Consider the following 19,901-nt stretch of genomic DNA (forward strand, 5'->3'; position numbering starts at 1 on the left):
ACCCTCTGAATGAGCCTCTTCTCATATGATCAGCTAGGAGGCACCTGCTGCATAGCTCAAATTCTGCAAATGTGGCATGGTTTCTCCCTCACTGCAGTGTTGTGCATTATTAGTAGAAAGGACTGCATCTTTCTTGCTTGTGCCAGCAGAGCCCTGGTGATTTCAGCACTTGGTCCTGGCCTACCTCTGTACAACAGAAAATTAAAGCTTGCTGCTTTTCCTTTTGTCACCTCCCTCCTTCCTGGGAAGGGGCTCTGAGGGATTTCGTTTGTCCCCTGAAGCTCTGCAGAGCTGCTGCTCCCCAGAGGCAGCACCCAGGGGTGCAGTGTACGAACACGCTCAGAAAGCGAGGAGTCTGGGGGCGCGAGTGGGGTTTCTGCAACTCTTCCACTGCACATGCATACCGTTAGTCTTTTTTACAGGGGTTTTCTTTCCAAATAGTTATTTTCCTTTTTCTCATGCGTTCAGTATTTTCCATCATCACAGTGTGACTTGGATTAAGGTGATTCAGAACAGGAGACTCCTATAAAATATATGCTTGCCCCAGGAGTTTTTGCCAAAAATAGTTCTTCCCATTACCAGCTCTTAAGGTCAGTTTGCTTGCCATCAGCCTTCCCATTTTTTTTATTATTATCATTTAACCTTGTTCTGCATTTTGATTGACTGCCGTTTTGGGGGTGTGGTTGGTATTAATGTTACGTCAAAATGTGCAATGTTATGGAAAACTGGAATACGTAACCAAAAGGGAAGTATACTGAGATTTTCAGTGGGTAATTGCCTTAAATTCATTGGGCACCATCCTAGTCCTGCTGAAGTCAATGCAACTCTCCCATTGCTCTGAAATTAGCCCTGGACAGCATTGCTGGGTAGTCATCTCCATGGCCTATGCCATTTGCAGTTGCATGGTCACCTATAGATAATTTGCAAATTGCCCATGAACCATGTGTGCACACTTGTCTGGTATGGTGCTAATTTACTGGCAAGGTCTGGGTACACAGATCTAACACGCTGCTCAGGGGGAGCTTCAGCCATGCCCGGCAGGCTTAGAGGTTTGATTTCTATGCAGCATGTCAAGGATATCTGACGGATGGGCTCAGCCTCCCCTTCACATGTGTTTAGAGATCTCCAGCCAGGCCAGGATTTGCCAGATGACCAGGGCAGGGAAAGCATCAGAAATATTTCCATAAAAATAACTCCACCACCCCCCAAAAAATTTATCTAGTTTGTGCATGGGCGTTACAAAACCCTCGTTCAGGGCTACAGGACATGGCTGGACATTATCTGTCCTGTGTTCCGGCTGGGTTTATTTTGAGGTGGTCAGAAAGGAAATCCCCGTCTAGAGGCGGGTGGAACATTTTTGTTGAACTGATATGAAAAAGAAAAATACCTGGCCATTTGGAAGGGTTTGAACTCTTAGCATAAGGCTCTGGGAGATGGATGAATGGTCAGAGAGGAGGTGACGGGGGGGGGTCAAAGGTCCTACGGCATAACTCATCGCTGCGAGAAGTCCCTATCTCACAGTGAAAGTACAAGAACTGGCTGGCAGCAGCATGACCCGTAGCAGCCAATTCATCAGAAGGATTTCCCGTCTGAATATGCAGATGCGTGCACAATTACTTTACCTATCTTCGCAAACACAGTCCATGTCCCTGCACGCTTAAATAAATCTTGGCGCTGTCCCTTTCAGAAGGCATTCCAGGTTCAGCCTGGTTGCCTGCATCCTGCGTAGTTTTGTTCAGCAGAGTCCTTGCAAACAGCCCGTCTCCTCTTCCCTTTCCGCTTCCCCTTCCTCCTCCTCCCATCCCACCACAATCACTGCTGCCCAGACCCATCCTTCACTCGCACAAAACCGATTTCTGTTTATGGAGCAGCTGGCAGCAGCAACGCTCGAGCACTGAGCGATGACTAAGAAACAAGCCCACTTTTCCCTTAGCTGTCAGGAGCTTTTAGAAATAACACCCTCCTCTGAGGAAGTCAGAATAGCAACAGGAAAATAAGTAAAACCTATTATAAAACAGTTGTCCAAGAACTTAGGCACGGCGCGGGGTAGAGATCAATATGCTGTGAAGGTTAAATCTATTTTCACACTGTGTTCTATTTCACAGTTTAATGGTGTTTTAATGTGTCTGTCACTGAGCCCCCTTCATGTTATGCAGGTAGAGCCTTTACAAAGGAGAAATAACGTTGGCTTTACAAGTTTCACAGTAACATCTTATTTACCAGCTGAGATCTGACGCTTTCCTCTCTGGAGATATGCCAGGGTTTGACTATTTTATTTTATTTTTTAGAAGACATAATGTGGTGTTGCATTTACAATAATTTTTAGATGGCTTTTGGGGAATGCCTGTAGGGATGGGAGCAGCAGGAGTGTGTGTGCGCTTGTGTGGAAAGGACAGAAATATCCACTGCTGTTTGTACAAGCTGAATACATGGAGGATATGCAAAATTCCCAAGTTTGAGTTTGCATCCACTCCAAAATGGGCTACTTGAATGCTTTAGCTTGAACTCAGCTGATGCTGGGATGTTGCGTCAGGCTTGGGGAGAGCATGGAGGACACAGCCAGTGGACAAAGAGGAGTGATCACAGCCCAAAGAAAAGATGCTGAGGGAGGGTGGGGTAGGAGGAAAGCTGATTTCAGCCTGTGCCAGTGGAAAGGATGAAAGGGGAGGGAGGGAGAAAGGGAGAGGGAGCAAAAGCACGGAAAGAGGTGTGGTATAAAATCCAGGGTATTTGCAGTGCTAAAGCACAGATACAGGCCTGTCCTCATTGTTTGGGATGAAGCAGTTTATATCTCCCCAGTTCAGCTCACACCCTTTACCTAGAAGACGAAGAAGCTTTAATTACCTCTCTTGAGTTTCAGCTAGGGAAGGGAGAGGCTAGGACATCCCAGTGAAAGGGTGCTGCTGGTTCAGGGCTTCAGACATGTAACTGGGTGTGCAAATGCCACGTGTTGGTGTGCTGACCGGCTTGGTGAGGACGCTTTGACAAACCTCCCGCTGCCTGCGGCTGAGCCAGCACCTGGATGCAGCCTCCGGCCTTTCGCATCTCCCTGCAATGAGCCGGGGCCAGCACGGCTGTATTTTCTCACGCTGATATGGGTGGGTAAGCTGCCATCGAGTAGCTCCTCTGGTTTTGCCATGAGTGAATCTGAGTGCCTGTGTTATCTGGAGGGACTCACTTCAGACGTCCTCGCATCGTAATTGATGTGCGGAGTCAGGGGAGGACAACCTGCTCATGCCAGTGGCTTCTCTTGCGTGATCTCTCGCCCTCCCCTCTTTGCGCTCAGCAGCTCCCTCGCACAGCTGGGAGAGCACTCTCCTTTGCAGCTGTGTTGCCTTCCCACCTCTCCCATCTTTTGCTCCCTCAGTTGCTCTTTACCCTCCCTCTTCCTTTGTCTCACAGCCACAGACTTAACTCTGGGCAACATCCTGGGAGGGCTAGGCTGTAGGAAGAGAATGCATCAGAGAAGGAGATTTAATATTAAGTCATCTTAGGAGCAACCTGTTAAAAATCTCAAGCCTCCCCTCTACTGGTTGCTTTGCCAGAGTAATATGCCTTTGCTCTGTCAGGGTCCACTGAGGGCTGGTGCTTGGTGGAGTGTGAGTTTTTAGACTTGCAGAGCGTTGACTTGGCTTAACCTGAGTATCCCACTGTAGCAGAAATGTCTGCAGTGTGTGTTTTGGCTTTGGTGCTCTGCATGCTCTGAGTTCATCTCTTCCCCCCCCTTCCGTTTTCCATTGTTGGAACAACAATCTTCTGCTGGATGCAGAGTGCAACTGGCCCTGTATTGTGGGGCCAAAACAAACTCTCTGCTAGCGTGTTTTCCATCCTTCACAAGGTAAAATACCAGTGCTGAGAGCAGCTGACCCCCCGGTGCGAGTCTGTTGTCTGGAAATCCAATGACTGACTTCATGGGGCAAAATTTTGTCTCGAGCAATACTGCTGAGAAATGAATTTGCGTCCTTTGGACCTGGGGGATCAAAGAGTTTGGACCTGTGAATGGGGGTGACTTACGTGAAAGCTGCAACAGTTCCCTCCCCGACCACCGCTGCCACCAAAGTGCAGCCTGTTGCATTGAAACTCCCCCAACATTCTGGACTGCAAACCACAGCATTGCAGCGTTTGCTTTAACTGTCCTTTCCAAATGGATGGAAACCTCTAACAACGTCAGAGCTGGGGTCAGAAAACTTTAGGGAGCCAGAGTCCCAAGGAGCTGCCAAAATAGATTGAGCCCATTTTTCTGCCCTAATTTTGCAAGTCCAAGATAGTCAAGGAAGGTTGTCACCCAATACCCCTTGTGCAAAAACATAACACATTCACACCTGACCTTCTGTGAAATGGTTAGAAAAATATTTTCTGCTCCTTAACAGAGCCTGGAGTTTGAATCTTGTGTCTTTGGGTTTGGGGTTTTTTTTTGTTTTGTTGGGGGGATTCACTTGCCTTTACTTTTTAAGGGCTACTCGTCGTACTTCAACCACTGGAGCAAGTACATGAGTATTTGAATTACAAGCCTGGATGTATGTGTTGACGAACACGCGCCCAAGTGAGGCCACATTTCTGAAAACAGAACTGGATACTTGTTATGGTCCTAACCATTAGGGACCAAATTTATGCAAGTTTGCCTCCTTAAGTCTAGACTTGTAGATTAAACTGAAAATTTGAGAAAGCTGCTGATCAAATGGCTTTGAAGTTGAATGCCAGCTTTTAGAAGTGAAACTTCAATGCTTTGGGCAATCCATGGCCATGTGCCTTATATTAGGCATTGGAGTTTTGGAAAAGTGACAAAAGCACCACTAAAATAGAAATGTTTCATTATTATAAACTCACTTTCCTGCTTTACAGAAGAGAACTGGGGAAAATGTCTGTTTGTTTTTTGCCTTGCTAAAAAAAAAAAATTACTGAGGCAATTAATGCAATAATATAGCTTGTTTAAAACCTCAGATTTACTGTGAGTTTCCTCCTGAAATATTAAAACACTGAAGTTGCAGAATAGAAGAAAATAAAAGGGTAGAGACAGGAAGGTGTCTAAAATAACATGTCTTTTAAAGAACCGGTTAATGCCCAGGGACTTGATATTTTGGTGCTGGCTAATTCTTATTTATAGAAGCTAATGGATGGTTTTCTAGTGACAGAGAATTAATGTTTCTGGTAGCTGAGAGATGGAAGAGTTTTGCATCTCTTGCTGGAGAAATCCAGCAGTCCCTTGGGATTAGAGAGTTTCTCCATGGCTGGGTGTCGTCTGCCTTCCTTAGTTGTGTACACCTGAGTACTTGCTGGGGCTCATCCATGAGGTCACATTGGGAGCAGAGGATGGCTGCAGAGATAGGCTCCACAGACCTGAACAGTTCCTTGAAAGGAAATGGGTCTGGATGCTCACAGATGGAAGAACAAGAGAATTACTGAGCATCAGCCAGGGCAGAGGTTGTGTTACTGTCTAGAGAGAGAATGATGAAGTTTTGCTGGCATGGTCCATAGAAATGAATAGTTCTTAGAATATAATTTAGATTTTTCTTCTATATTTTCTGTTCATAAAGCTTGGAAAATATTGTTCAGAACTTTTTCAAATGAACATTTGAAGATGCTGAATGATGCCACACAGACATCTTGTCCTGGTGGATTATCTCTAGCAGCCTGAGAGGAAGTCACGGTCCTGGGCTCTGAGGTAATGAAGTTCTTTAGAAGTTCATAGCCAGTTCCACTTGCATTTCACATCATTTCCAGTGGACTCTTACCTGTGGAGCTTTTTGGCTTCTTGACTGGGTAAGCATATTTTTCAAGTCATGTTTCTGATACTGATGTTCACTTATGGCTGCTCGTATTTTCCAAGTACCTTAAATTTCCTTACTTCACATAAAATTCTTTCCCTGTAAGATTAACCCTACAAAACACTGAAGAAGCATCAGCACGACTGAAGCAATTCAAGTGAGTTCAAATATCTGCAAAACATTGAAAATCCTTACCTAGGTCTAATACTTTGTGAAATTTAATGTAGAATAAACATTATCAAGAAATCTCATATCTCGCTACTCAAAAAGTAGTTTCTTCTAAGGAGCACCTAGTAATGCAGTGGTCACATACAGGTGCATGCTGCTAGAAGTTATCTCTGTGTCTTCATAGTTACAGGGCTCAATTCATATCACATAATTTTGTCAGTAATGCTTCTAGGTTTTTTTTTCTCTTTTAGTCCTAAATTTGTAGGTGTCCAGTCATTTACGTATGAGGAGTGAATCAGTTCATAACCTGACAGTAAGTACTGTGATACAAATACAACTTTATACATTGCTCTGAAATTCCAAGATCTTTTTGCCATTTCCAAAATGGAAAGTGGCAAACTGTCGGTTAAAACTTCTAAGGACATTTCATATGTTTTATTTAAATCTCCAGCTATGTTTCATTACAAGACTTTAGAAAATATTTTCTAACAGTGCAATAGTTCTGATAAGTCAACCTAAGATATAGACAAAAAATTCTCAACAATTATCCTTCCCACCCAAACCTTTTCTTAGAAGCAGTATTAGAAATTTTTAATGGCATTTTACTCCCACTATTGCCAAAGAGAGTTTTATCATTGACTTGAAGGGAAGAAATGTTTAACCCCTTAATTTTTGCATTAGCAGAGAGGAGTAGTTCAGTCATTCGTGGATCATGGACTGAAATGTAGTTGTTATAAATAAGCCCAGTTCCATTTAACCTGAATTGAGCAGCTCCCGGTTCACCTCAATTGAGGTTCTCATCCTCTGCTTGCACCCCCCCTAAAAATCTCTGCTCAGGTGCCATCAGGATGCAATGAAAAAAAAAAATCCACTGATTATAAAGAAATTGCTGCACTCTGCTGCAGGCAATGCACAGGCTGAAACGCGATAGTCATGGCCCTGACACAATGCCGACGGGAAGCCAGGAGCTGTCAGAAAGGTCAGAATTTCAATAACGTGTCTGTGCATTTCCAGTGCTCATTGCACTCCCTTCTCCTGGTCTGTTGTTTCCTTTCCATACCCCTTTGGAGCGTATGCATCCTCTCAACAGACCTTCCTGGACAAAAAAACATAATAATACATGAGAAAAGTTTCAAAGTCAGAAATCTCCTTCCAAAACCTTATGGAAGGAGGTATGTTTTGCAGCAGGAAGACCACTCTGGACCATTGAGCCCTCTCGAGCAGCTCTCCTTTCTACTGTGAAAGGTTTGTACCTTTCCTTTTTCTGAAATGATTTGCTAATGCCCTTCTCGTCCTCTGCGTACCTACCAGTTCTGCTCACATATGTTGCTTAAATTAAAGCATTTATGAGGTGTGATTGACCAGGTTTAGATCTGAAATTTAATCCGCTGCATTTAAAAATTTAAGAGTTGTGCTCTGATTTGTGTCTGCAAAATTATATCAATTCAAGTGCAAATTAGAAAAACTCAGGACACCAGTTCTCATCTGAATTTCAGCCTTACCTGAAAGCATCAAATCGTTTTTTACACTTCTGCTGTGGGAGCTCAGTGTAGGTTGCAATATCTGTCTGAGGAGCTGGATGTGTAGCAGGGTTAAATCCTCCTGAACCAGGTCTGATCGACTTGTCTGTGGTCATGCAGCAGGGCTGTAACATGTCTAGGGACTGAGTTGTGGTCTCCTGACAGTCGGTCCCGTGCTGTAACCATGATACCATCCTTTTGAGCAGATTGCTGATCTTTTTTCCACTTATGGGCCCCTAACACATTACCAGTGGAGATGAGGATTCCTGTATAAATGTGAGCCTATGAGAATGGGCTTGATCCTCACAACTACCTTTGCAGACTTTTTGGATGTGCATCCATAGCTCCCTTCAGCTTGAAGTGTTCAATGGTTTATTTGAAACCAGTTGTGTACTTTTCATACTTGTCTTTAAGGAAATGTTCACCTTTCTTGTTGTGACTTTGTTGTATTCACTGAATTAATAAACACTTAACAAAAGCAAAAATATCCCCCCAATCCACATCCAATGCCAGTCCTTCCAAGCAACCTTTTCTTTTAGACATACCATTTCTACAGCTGTTGTGTCAGGCCTTTTTTTCCCAGGTTCAGTCTTCAGATTAAGCTGGGACTCCACTGTGTTGTGGTCCCACCTTGCAGCTGTGCCACATCACTCATGGGAAGGCAACAGCGAACAACTGCCTGGAAGCATGTGGACCTCACTTTGACTGGAGCAGTTTTTATTCTGCAGGTGAGTGCCCTGTATAATGATGTGTGTATGGTGGAATGGAACATCTTATCTTCATCCCTTACTTTTGTCCATTTTTGCTTGCTTCAGAACTTGATACTGATTGCAAAGCAGCAGCTGGGGAAACAGGCACATCGCTCGAGTAATACGAGGAGGATTTTAAGCACTGCTAAAATCAAAAGAAGTTATGGGCCAATCTCAAAGAACTCCCCTGCAAAACTTCAGATAGCCAGTAGGAATTAAAATGGCCATTTCTTTCAATGTCTTGCAGCCCTGCTTGTGTATAATCATGCCTACACATATCATCATGCTCAGAGTGAAAAGCCCCACTCATAGGAGGAGTGTTAGTAAACCAAGTAAGCCAAGGGGTGTGGAGAAAGCTAATATCTTTTATTTGGCAAACAAATCTCAGTTGGGGGTGGTGGGGAGACAAGCTTTCAGGTATTCAAGCCTTTTGTCAGGTCTGAGACAGCACACTGGTTTTCTGGTTGCAGGTCTCCAATTTAGCATTGATCATGTCTGATCCTACCTTGGGGGATAAAACCACTACTAGTAGCTGCATATCTCTGTTAGTGGGACTTTCAACTGGAAACGCAATTCTCTTCTTCCATTAATTCTTTAAGAATGAAGAATTATTTACAGCTGCTGGATTTATGAACTGGGCACAGCAACTGCACCCACTGTATAGCCTAAAAATAAGCTAACTTTGACTTTCAGTTTGTTTCGTAGCAAATTGGCCACGTGTATTCCCAGCAGGCTTGCTGGAGAGAAACAGTGTCCACTGTATTCTGGCCCACTGTAATCTGCATTTCTAATTAAGGCTATTCCCAAGTCCACTTATCTGACATGTACAAAGAGCAAATAATAAAGCAATGAGAAAATAGCGATCTGCAATGAAACCTTTGTTTTAAAATTCCTTCTTTTATCTCTCCCTCATATAAATGCTGAATGCAGATAGCACAAAGGGTGCCTTGGCAAAGGCACTTGCTGCTGCAGAGGCTCATGGCACTTCTGGTTGTTCTGATCTGCTCTCCATCTCTAGGGAGTTACCAACGGGGACACGGAGCGTTTGATCAGAAATGGTTCTGAGTGCTTCTAGATCCTATTGACCTAGGTGGGATTTGGGGGGGGTCTGCCACTTCAACTTGACGTTCACTCAGCTTAATGATCCTTTCCTCTTGGAGCCCTCCGTGGTTGGTTCAGGGGCTGAGCTGAAGCACAACCATGTTCAAAACCAGAGCTTCCCAATTTGCTCACTTGTGAGGTTTCTAGTCTTTGGTATGTCTTAACCTTTTTGGAAAGAGAGCTGGATTTTGAAACTTTTAAAACAGCTTATACTTTCAGCCTTTCCTCTGATTGCTTGACACATGTTTTGCAAACACCATCTGCTTTCTCCCAGCTTTGAGCCTCACTTAGAAGCTGAGCTTCTTTCACCCGCCTTGCCACTCTTCTTGCTCGGTACCTCGTCAGTCGACTTTGGCTCTGGTGTTTGCTGAGAAGGTACCATGCTCTCAGTGAAGCCCCAGGCTGGGTGAGATAGTCATCCGGTCTGCCCCACTGATTAGGCTGGTTACTTCTGATTTGGGAACTGCTCAGAAGATGGGAGAAAATGGAGTGGAAACCAAATCTCCAAGGGTACGAATTATCAAGGGAAAAGTTAAACCCACCTGCCTGGGGTGTGGGTTGTTGATAATTCCTCTGAGAATTTATCAAAAGAAGCTGCTTGGACCAAAATTGAATTTAATTGGAAAATAGTCTCCAATGGCATTTTGTTTATCTTCTCAATTTTCAATATGTAGCCGTACAGGAAAATGCTTTAATGGGTTTAAACACCATGTTTCATCAGGTTGCCTAGGGAAACTAAGGCTGTCTTTTCATTTTTTTTTCTATACAAATGTAAACTGGAGGTAAATTTTATTGTTTCTTTTCAGACTTACACTTCCAGTGCTGAGAGAATGCAAGCCTTGAAGGTGCACTGGCAGAGGAGTACTCTGAGACACCACAACCTCCCTGTGCACCCATCTGTTGCATTTAGAGGAGACTTCATTTTGGGGTTTGGTTTAGTGCTTAAGATTTCTGCTGTTGTTGTCAATAAAGGCACAACCTGCAACATTAGATCACAGTTTCACTCCACAGAGCTTTTCTCCTATGACAAATTTTTCTAAAACCCCCCTACTCAGCCCTTCTCAAGTACATAATCTAACATGGTGTATCCCCAGTGTTCAGCAGTTGCGACAGACTTATCTTTAAAAAAGCAAAAGAATTTAAAGCTCTGTGGGGCTTTTTTTAGGCCCCCTCTCACTGCTGAACCTTTAGCAGTCCCTTCTTTCTATTTTTCATGATTTCTCCACTGTTCTCATACTAAATTGTTCATACTGTTTCCTGCTTTTAGAAGCCAGTGTTAAAAAAAAAAATAAAAAAAAATCCAAATATCATAAGACTTGTGATATATAACCACAAGACTTGGCAATATTTCATTTTCCTTCAAATTTAGCATCTTCTTTTCATATACAGTTTTTCTCAGATTTCTTTTGCTTGAGGAAGCAGCCTGGATCTTTGATTTTGCTGGGCATGATGTAGAAAAAAGAAGAGAGGAACAGTGGGCCATTGCTACGCTTGGGAAACCTAATTTCTATCTCTGTCCATCAGTGACTCGATGCTGGCTGGATGGAGGAGCTTGTTCTCGTGACCAGATGGAGGAAAGCTGGAACCGGGGCGTGTAATCTGAGAGCTTTTTTCTGTGAAGAGACAGGAAACATAACTGGAGGGAAGCGCTCAGAAAAGAGGTAAATAATCTGTGAAGTGGTTAATCTTTGTCCTGTTTGGGCCGTTTTGCCTATTCGTCATTGTATTGCTCTGCCCTTCCTTCTTTTTTTTGGAACCAAGGTGTACCATGCACATTGCCATTTATACCTTTCAGTTTCCGCTGCCTTTGGCACTACAATTTGTAGAACCTCTTGGCGAACAGGATGAGAGACAGATTCATTTCAGTCATTTCTTACTTTCTGCTTCTTTCCGTGGGTTAAAATTCAGCAGGATCTCGTCCCTGGTGTGATTCATAGCCTGGAAGACAAGAACACAGCTGGGGGCTGCAGTATGCAACAGGTACAAGAAGGAAGGGAGATACTTTATGCTGCTGTTGTCACCAAAAATAGATCTGTAAGACCGATGATCAAAACCCTCAAGATTAAATACAAATAAGAAAGAGCAGAGATGAATCTTACTTTTTTGCTAGCCGCAGAGGAATAAATGTTATGGACATACATGCACTTCACAGATAATCCCAGCCTGTAATATGCAGCTTTTATTTTCAATATAGTGTTAAAATAATAGCATGCAAAATGAGAATTTCCTGCTTCTCCCAGTCCTTGCAGAGGCCCAAACCAAGACATCCCTTCTGTGACCCTTGGGGTAGGAAGACCAGACCTGAGCAAGTCTCACTGTGTGAGAATAGTGACAACCCACCTCCCTCGCCCATCGCAGGCTGTTAAAATGAATACAAGGGATAAAGCGCTTTGAGATCCTCAGATTGGGAAAGGTCAGGAGAGCATCGCCGTCTCTTTCAGGAGCTCCAACACCAAGGGGAAAAATAAATCACACAAAGCTTAAATAGGAAACCGCAGCTGCTGTCAGATTAAATCTGTTACAAGTGCATTCCACTGCCTCGCTGAACAGTGTTTTATTTCACACCTCAAAATGTGAGGCCCTGTGCCATGGACTTGCTTCTTTTTCCCTATTCCCCCTAGATGACTTAACAAGCTGAAAGTGCAGCTGGAAATTAATGCTTCCTGTCTTTTTAAATAATGTGACATTGAAATCCCGGTATTTAATGCGTTGGCATTTAACATGCCACAATATTTCAGTTACTTTGCACTGGTTGGGGTGCCGAAGTGTTATTACAGCTGTTCTGAAATTCTGACAAAGAGGTGCATTTCTCTCTTTTTTTTTTTTCCTCCACTATGTCCCACCATAATTGCTTTTTGCTGCATCTCTGAACCGTAACCATGGTGATCCGCCACATTCATCAGAGGACCCTCTTGTTGTTTTGCGCGTGTGAATGTAAGAAGAGGAAAAAAAATTTAAAAAAAAAGAAAGAAAAAAGAAAGAGGCGGCATAAAATATTTGCAGAACTTTCCAAAAAAGCCCATTTTCTTTTTTTCCCCCTCTCCCTCTTTTTTTCCCTCTTTTTCTTTTCCTAATGACAGAAGCTGTATTGGAGAAGTGGCCTGGCCAAAACACCAAGGACTTGTTCATAGTCTAAAAAAGGGAGAGGAGGAGTCTGGTTCTGGAGGTGTTGCTCTTTGTGCAAAACAGACTTGGATAACTGGAGCTTTCAAGCCATTCCCCCCTGAAAAGAGGAATTGTTATGTGCAGAAGGGGCAAAAAAGGTTGACCCTTTTTCCATTTCTGTCTGATGACAAACTGGTCCTTGTTTGGAGAACAAGTTAATGCAGAACATCATTACCATATTAAAGTCATGCTGTTTCTGACTGGGGAAGGAGAAACCGCCTGGTTTGGACAAAGATTTGGAGCTGCCCCTTCCTGGGTTTGCTGGGTACATGGCCTGCTACTCATGCCGTGGGTGGTGAGGAAAGAGAGATGTTGAAACCACTGGCTGTGGTGGGGCAGGCAAGAGATGAAGGGGAAAGAATGTTCTTGCCCTGAGATGTTTTTCAATGTCTGGCACCTCAGTATACTTCTCTTTCACTGCTTCAAAATTCAGCCTGCAGACTTTCATGTTGAGGGACTTGGGCAGTTCTTTGCTCAGAGTCTGTTCATGTCCTGGAGCCTCTTAGAAAGGATGGGAAAGCTGCTTGATGTTCAAAGTGTCCTTTGATTGGCTTTGCCCGCCCAGAGTAGCAATTCCAATCCATCAGTCACTGTTGGTGGATTCTCCAGGACACAAGGAAAGAAAAGCTCGCAGTGGTTGTTAGACGGTCTGCCTTGGATCCCGTAGTGCGAAGCGTGGGTCTGGTACGATTTCCACTGTCCAGTCTGTCAGGTGAGATGGCTGGGGATGAGGGTTTTGTGTCCTTAAAACCTTGGCTGCTCTTTCCTGAGGAACTCTGAGTCACTCTACATGTATTCATGCAGCGTGGTTTAGCTGTAGAAGAGATTTTTTCCCCCTGTAGAGGTAATACAGCTTATTTCCAAGGAGTAGAAACAACTATGTGATATTATTTTACTATCCTTTGACATGAAAGTCAGGAAGGGAGTGATGAAGCAGCTGTGCTCTGGATCCTATGGCAGCACTCACCAGATGATCTTGGAAGATTCTCCAAAAGTCCTTGCTGTGGTAATCATCTGTGGCAGTACCAGATTGTCTTGTAAAGCAGTAGCTCTTCACATAAAGCCTCATCTGAATTAATAATTATCTGTCCCAAGGCTGTAAGTTGTTATAATCAGGGACTAGGCTTTGTTTTGGCTTTACAGCATTTGGCACGGGGGCTGTGGTGTCTGGGACTTCAGGGCAGCAACAGGCTGGTGCAATTCACCCCAAAGTCCTGTTTGAAACTCCTCCACTCGGAATCCTCTTGTGTCCCTGCTCTGCAATGGCTGGTAGCACTCATCAGCAATGGTTGTGGAACTGTGGCAATTAGAGGGGCTCCTGCCCTTCCCTATTTGCTCTCCCTCAGCCAGCTACCCCTCTGCCCTCTCCACCTTCCTCACTAGCAGTGATCAAAGCCTACGTGCAAGCTGCGAATGCCCCAGTTCACAGGTTGGGATCTCAGCACGCACACAGTCTGTGTCAGCGGTTTCTGCCAGCTCGCTGGACCATGCGTGGTGCTGGCCGAGGCAGGGGCATGCATCTCCTCCTGCCATCAGCACAGAAACCCTAGAGGAGGAAGGTTCCTCAGGCAAAGATACTTACTGATGTGCCTCAGTATGGGCATTTGCTGGTGAGGCAGAGCCACCAGAGCATTGCTCAGTGACCTGAGAGGTATTTGGTTGGAAAATGTCTGGTTTTGTTCTCGTCTGAGAGCCATTTGATCCATCCCCAAAGATGCAGCACAGCAAAGGCCCTGGGGCCCTCCCATGGGTGACAGTGGATACACGGGGGTCTGTAGAGCAAACTGGGTTGTCTACAAGTCAAAAAGTCTTAGAGACCCATTTCTAGGTGGGATTGTCAATATAGAATAATAAAGCAAAAAGCACTCCAGGCTAAATGTTATCAGTGATTATTTTTAACTTTATTTTTACTGTTTCTGATGTGTTCTTCAATCTGTCTTGTTGATGTTTATTTTTCCATTTGTGATAAGGGTCATATGTCAAGCCTCCCTTGCATCAGGTGCTGTACAACCATGTACTGTCCTTCCCCCAAACAGTTCACAAAGTCTTCCTCTGTGGATGGGCTCTCACTGGCACTGCAGTCATCGAGTTGTACTTGCCCTTTAACAGGAGTTTCTTTAGAAGATGTAGGACTCCTTATTTCTCTTCCTAAAAGCAATGAAGAGGTATGAACCTCCTAACTGGAAATAAAACAGGACATAAAAAGCCTAATAAAGTTTCAAAATATTTTCTATAATAAAAATTCTCAGCTATTAATAATAATTAGCAACACCTTAAAACTGAATAATTTGGATATTTAGTATAGTGAAGCCTATTCATCCTTGGGTTCTTTTCTTAATTTCTGATATTTTCCCACATAAGGAAAATGAACTTCTTCCACACTGCCTAAAAACCTGGGACCTAAATGGTAATCTCAAAATATCTTTTCAGAAATTTATCAACCATAATGTACAACTTCCAAAATACTCAATTTCTCTGCTAAATTCAAAAGAAGCATCTGTCTACGGAAGAATGTTGTATGTGCTGTTTGAAGTGTGCAATCAGAGGACAAAGGTAGAACCTTTTTTATGAATCGGACCTGCGTTAAAGGCTATTCCAACCATGTTTGATTAGGGATTCGCTAAGTGTATGTCTGCAGATATAGAAACCTATTAGTGAAAATTTTATATAAAAGCTACTCACACTAAATAATCTGAAGCAGGTTAAATTAAGTTAAATTAAATTAAATTTTAAAAAGCAGTTAAATTAATGGTGGTGAGTAAAAAGTGAAACAACAACTTTTCACTGAAGAACTGTCTTAACTTTTTTTGCAGGGAAAATGGCACAGTGAAAGAACTATGTAAGGTCCCACTGACCCATGAAACGTCCAGCCTGTGAGGCTGCAGGAGCTCTGGGAATACAACATCTCCTCATCTCAAGAAAAAGTGCCACAGTATCAGCTGGGCTCTGGAGCTAGTTGTCAAACAGTGCATGCTACAACCCCGAGGTGCTAATTTAAACTGAGGTTTGTTTTTTTTTTTCCCTAGATTTGAGCAACGCTCAGAGTTTTCAGCCTCCTGCGGATGAAAAACAATAAACAGGTTCTCCAGGGATGCGTCTTGGTGGGGCTAGAAAGGTGCACTTTCCATATTGACAATCTCTGAGTGAATTGGTCTGGTATAAGGTAGGTTCTGAGCCACAAATGATTTTTTTTTTTTTTTTTTTTTTTTTTGTAGCTCTCTATTTTGGTTGTTACAGCTGAACACAAAACGGGGCTCAACGGGGCCATTTGGTGGAGCTGCCGTTGGCAGGGGAAGCTGTTTGAGGTTTCCTTGGAGCAGCATTGCAGCGGTCTGTGTGATGAGCACCAGAAACGGTAATGCCAGGTAGAGCAAATGGAACTTGGAGCCGAAAATTAAATATTTTTAATTAAAATCCACATCTGCAAGCCGCTCACTGGGAGCCAGGGTTTGGCTGCTAAATTATGCTGACACGCTGGGATCACCAGTGTCAGAGACGGTAATCCCAGAGATGCAGCCAGCAGATCTCGCTGGTTAATATTTAAAAAGCTGCTGGCGCCTGATGGAGACCGTTTTGTGAAATACTCCATCAAGGCTGATTGTTTCTGCTTGTGAGCAGTGTCATACATGGGTAGCTTAGCTGTCACTTCTGTCTACAGGGCAAGCCTGACCTTGATGCAGGTTCCAAGAAGTCTTTAAGCTGTTTCGAACGCGATGTCCGCTGAATTTGGTGTTATGCCAGCAATGTGCCATGAGCTCAAATGAGGCCATCCCCTAATGGGATTCTTCTAAGAACCCCTAATGGGTTCTAAATTGCTCCGACTGCTCTTTCAGTGGCCATGGATAACTTTTCTTGACCACTCTGTCTTCTCTCTCAAATATTTTTAGGCAGGAGGAGGCTGAGGAGAGATGGCTAATGCACTGCCAGGGTTACCGAGCTGGGGGTTTGTCCCACATGGCCCCTGTGTCCCGCTCCGCTGCTGGCTCGCACCCCTCTGCTTCCCCAGCTGCTCCGTTGGCCACCTTGCAGCTGTGACCACAGCAACCCCCTGAGCAGGAGTTTTGTCTCTGTGTGGTCTGAAGAGACACTCTGGGGCTGGAAACATGTGCCAGGAGAGGTCTGAGTTCATCATCTCTTTTTGGTGTTAACGGAATAACTCTGAATCAGTTTCTCATGATCCTTCCTAATGCAGCTATGGAGGCAGGGAAGAGCCGAGGTGGAGTTAATTACGTTCCTCTGCACCACTCTATGAGGCCATGGTGAGAGCAGTGAGAGAAAGGGTTTGAAGCCTTTTAGCAATCATTTCAAAGCCAGAGAGTAGAGCAGCACATTTATACCTGGTTAATATGCCTCAGGTCTCATCAGCATTTAGCCACGCCCTACCCTGTCTTTACTGCTGTGTTGGTTTTCTATGCAAATGGATCTAACAGTATGTTCTTCATTAAAAACAAACAACAACAAAACTTGTATCCTAACATCTTTTAGCAGGAAAGGAATAACATCAAGTGGCAGATCAAGAAAAAGGTGCCAGAAATGTTTTAGAAAGGCTTTTGGGAAGAGAAAAGTTGGAGCTTTCTGTTCAGCTCCGAAATTTCAGATTTGGTGTTTAAGTTTGTATCTACCTAAAGGGAGAAACAGGGGTGGTAAGAAAGAGCTGAGAATTTAGACTTCAAACGTGAAGATCTCTGCAAGACAAAAGCTTGTCACGCTCATATATCTTCCCAATCAGTTGGGAAACAAGATTTAATCAGTTGAGACAGTCTGAGCAAACAGGGTTATCTTTCAGCTTTCTGTAAAAGTGGCCAGATTAATACTTAATTCTGTCGAATGAGAAGTGAAGTCAGGAGAAGCCAGCCCGCCTCAGAGAAAGGCTGCTGTCAGTGCCACGGAGGAGGCGATGAAACGCGAATGGTCAGGTTCACTTTTGTTTAAAATCAATTTCATTTGCTCTAACGCAACCTGGTTGTGTTTGTATTTTCAGTAATAACTGGGAATAATTAATTCTCCTTCATTTAACAGATCCCTCGCTCTCTCATCACTTGAAAGAAACCCCCAAATTATCTTAAAAAAATTACTCTGATAACAAATTAACTCAAGATTTTAAACCAGTTGTCAGTGTCCCTTTAAGTCAAATCCTCTTTCCACTTATAGTACAGCCGCATGAAAGAGGAGGCTGCTGTTCCTGAGCGAGCACGGAGGAAGATTGAGCTGTGTGTGGGAGGACAGAACAGGAGAACACTCCAGTTACTTGGGCCACTCCTACAGCAAAATTATTAAGTATTGTTAGAAAGTACTTTGCGGGGGGGGAGAGGGGAAAGTTAATCTCCTAAGCATAGTCGAATGATGGGGCTGAACTGGCAATAACAATAATTAAGGAAAAAAACCCCACCTTTATTGAAAAAAGTTGGCTAATTTTCTCCACCATTCAGCCTTATTCTGGGGAAACAGGAGATAGCGGTTTTGTCACTGTTTCCAAACTGGATAAATCACCCAATCTACAAGCCATAACAAATCCTCCTTCTGTTCCAGCTCTTTCTGAAGTTATTTTTCCTCCAGAGAGGGAGAATTGCAGACCTAAACTTGATTCAGAAGGGTCCAGGATATTCAAGCCTTCAAAGGTCATTCAGACACAAACTCAGACAGACCATCTAGCAAGCATGTGGGGACTGAGTTCAAAATCAAATCTAGGCAGTACAAATACCCAAAAGAATTTTCTTTCCATTTTCTATTTTGCCCCATCACTCATACATCGTACTATTGAGTTATCTAAAGAAATAAAGCATGTTTATGTTATCTAAGTATATTCAGCAAACTTTATTCCGCTCCCAAGAGTTCATCCATCAGTTCCAGCCTCCATCTAAAGTGGGGACGTGTGGATCTGCAAGTATATCACTGCATCTTTTTACACCCCGTTCCTTATGATGGCCGATCAGCAATACTTCAAAGAAAGGTCAACACTGAACCCAGACAAACCCCATGAGCCTGCCAGAAGACAAAAAGGGTGAGGGGGGGGCTAAATCCTTCTTGCTCTCCAGAAGTAACCACAGAAACCTGATGCATAAGATAAATACAATGCAAATAAAGAGCAATCCAGTCTCCTTTAACCCTTTGGGGATACACTGGCATAGAGGATTCGTGTCTCCTTAGCAATACAATCCTTTTCAAAGGCTTATCAAATTCCAGTTCAGATTCCTTCCTATAACTGCTTAACTTTAGAAAACCATCACAGAGTTTCAATGCTCAAATAATCAATACTCATACTTTAATTTTCATGGTAAGATCATTCATGGCTGATCTATAATTAATTGATCTAGTTCCAATAGTGTCCTTCAACTTAAATAATCTCTTTCTTTACTATTCCCCTGGTCCCACCATCCTGAATCCTGAACACATTTAAGAACTGTCATCGTAACCTCTTTTAATATTTTGCTGTTTAAATAAGACAAAGTCCCTTAACCTCTTCGTAAGAGCGCCATTGCATTCCTGTCACATATTTATACCCTTCTCTGTACTTGTCCCAGTAAGGTGGTTGTTCTTAAATACAGGTACCAGAACTAGATGAAATATTTCCACAGGCTTTTATCAGTGCCTTCAACATCTATACCATTATTTTTGTTTTTACCAAAACCGCCTCTCCTAATGCATTCTACTCATTCCTTGGCTGACCAATAAACCAGATTCTTTCTTTCCTCTGTGGCACTTAATGGTTTACTTTTTTTTCCCAAGACTTTGACATTCCTTTTTCCAGGAATTGGTGGATCTTTCTTTGGAAGAGTACACCTGTAGCAATTCCAGTTTGATGAAGCCAGAGTACCATTGACTTTGCTGGTCGACAAAATCTTATTACTCCACTTCTTCTTGGCATCTGTCCAGCCATTTTCAGCATGACTGGCGCTCGAAGCAGAGCAGGGTTTTTTCTGTGCCTGGACGGGACTGGTAAGATGAAAAGAAGTCACAATTCTATAATAATAATACTTGCATGTCGATAGTCTAGGTGATCCTCTCTTAGCCTGTGATCCTCTCTTAGCCTGTGTTCCTAATGGGGTTCCAAATTAGCAGATGAAAAGTGTTTTTCAAACACACTGAGAGTGCTAGTTGTACTCTAAGCATTTTTTGCTACTGAGTTTTGCAGAATTACAAATCAATTCGTGTTGCCTATCAGGTTTTCTAAGAGCCACAAAACCAGTTGAAGCAAACTGTGGGGACTCTGTGGACCGCACAGATGGTGCTTCGGCAGCTCCACGGTGGTTTCTTGTGTGTCACCAGTTTAGACCAGTAGGGGCTGTCGCAAGTTATCATTCACTTTTGGATCAAAGATCGTATTTTTGTATGAAGAATGCAATTATAAATAGTATATAAAGTGTTAGTAAATTATTAATAGAGAAGAATACTCAAGTCATGAATAACATGTTATAGATTATTTAAAGTGCATC

The sequence above is a fragment of the Gavia stellata genome, chromosome 13 (assembly GCF_030936135.1).
Source record: "Gavia stellata isolate bGavSte3 chromosome 13, bGavSte3.hap2, whole genome shotgun sequence".
NCBI lineage: Eukaryota > Metazoa > Chordata > Aves > Gaviiformes > Gaviidae > Gavia > Gavia stellata.